Consider the following 1927-nt stretch of genomic DNA (forward strand, 5'->3'; position numbering starts at 1 on the left):
AGATTCTCCTATAGTGACGATTTGTAGTCCCTATACATTCACTTGTAGAGACGACATGTCGTCTCTAAAGGATGCGCACATGTTTTCACTTACACCCTGCTCTCTTTTTTTTCTGTGTATTTTACCAGATTTCACAATCTCAAAATAGCTAAAGCAGTGTATCTACAAAATAGCTAAAACAATAAATTCAATTGCAACAAATAATGCTAAAGGATTTTATTACATGTTTTAAAGCAGTACAAATTAAAGGAAGATTCCCAAACATTACATGTTCTTGTTTGGAATTACCATGATCAAAATGAACGGTGATAAGCTGAAGATCAATACAAATTTCAACTTTCATTTTTGTCCCTCTAAACAAATAGTAGAGCTTTTTTGTTAAATATGCTTTCAGCAGCAGAGATGCAGCTTGCCACCAAAGGGTTTCCTCCTTGCTTTAGAGCACTAGGATGAATAATTCAAATGAACTGCTTTAACCCCTTCAATATTATACCCCTTTTCTGCATCCTACACATAATAATATAGAAAAACACAAACCAAAATGAGGGATATAACATGAAAAACGAAAAAAGAAAAAAAGAACAAAGCCTTGGTTTTTTTTTATTGTTTTTGTTTCATGATATATATAATGAGGGTACTTTGGTATTTTAATAAAAAAAAGGACGAGCAAAATTAAATTCCTTCGGCGCTACCCTAAGAATGGTGAAATCAATCAAACAGGAAATTCGAAGGAATGGAATTGTGTCCATTTGGAAACAAAACACGGAGTGGAATGGAATCACCAATTCCAACTCCATAAACCAAACATACCTGGAAAAACAATGTAAGGAACACCCGGATGCCTGCTTTGCACGGCCCAACTGCCACAAAGGAACACCAGCGAATGCTTGCCCAACTATTCTGGCACGTTTTGCTTCTAAAGCTTTTGTAGCAACATCTGAAGAAGTAATTCCACCCTACAAAAAAAAAAGAAACTTTGTTAATATTACTTATTAGCCTTTTCATCCTCAATCACTCCTTCCATAGTACCATCATTCCTTTGCAAATGATTTTTGAAGTTGATATTCAGACTCTTAGAAGGAGCTGAAGTTTGAGGAACAATGATAATTAGCACTTAGATTGTTTAACAAATGATTTCTTGCATTTATCCCTACTAAAAATTCTTAAGGTACTCTCTTTTCTGCTGAATTCATTGCAAGTTTATCAACAGAAACCTATACAATTACAGGAACAAACGAAATCAGTGTGTGTGTATTTGTGTATGCATCCTCTCAATCACCTCAATGCTTCTCAGATTATGATCACATTGCAACTTGAGCTCTTCGACCTTTGTATTTTAGGAAAATCAGTAATGGTAATTTATTTAATGTGAAAATAGAAAACAAAAACTTTACATGGAGAATGAACATTAATTCATCTAAAAACTACTGGACCTGTTTTGTGGTCTTGGGGACATATACTGCCAAAGATTAACTTAAATGCTACACTTTTACATCATATCCAATGTGTACTTATCCATGTCGCTTTCAAGGAGGTTTGTGAGGAGAGGTAGTAGACAAGAACAAATATCCAATGTGATGGTGTCCATTTTTTCCGTCAAAAGACTCACAATATCTGCAGTCACCAGAATTGTAATAAAAAGATTAGGAGTCAAGACTAAAAATAATCAATCACCAATAGATGCATGCAATAAGAAGATATATATATATTTTTACTCACAGAATGATCAGCCATTCTCTCCATTGCTCTAATTGCTGCTTTAATATCATTCCTATCCCAGCATCTATGAATCATCTGTAGATAACAAGAGAAAAAGTATGGGATGATATATAAACTTTTCCAATAGCATATATATAACTTGGATCTTATGAAATAAACAATGAGAATAAAGAAAAACCTGTAGTTTGGCTAGACGAGACTGCATTGA

The 1927-nt window shown here is 33.9% G+C and overlaps 1 long non-coding RNA gene across 1 annotated transcript; it reads right to left on the minus strand.

Moving 5' to 3' along the window:
- Positions 1-201: 201 nt before the first annotated feature.
- On the minus strand, positions 202-968 carry LOC128126616 (uncharacterized). The gene is made up of 2 exons (XR_008224584.1): positions 811-968; positions 202-507 (listed from the first exon to the last, which is right to left on the minus strand). It is a non-coding gene; the product is annotated as an uncharacterized LOC128126616 (long non-coding RNA).
- Between the last annotated feature and the right edge of the window lie 959 nt (positions 969-1927).

This window comes from Lactuca sativa, chromosome 6 (genome assembly GCF_002870075.4).
Source record: "Lactuca sativa cultivar Salinas chromosome 6, Lsat_Salinas_v11, whole genome shotgun sequence".
Taxonomy (NCBI): Eukaryota; Viridiplantae; Streptophyta; class Magnoliopsida; order Asterales; family Asteraceae; genus Lactuca; species Lactuca sativa.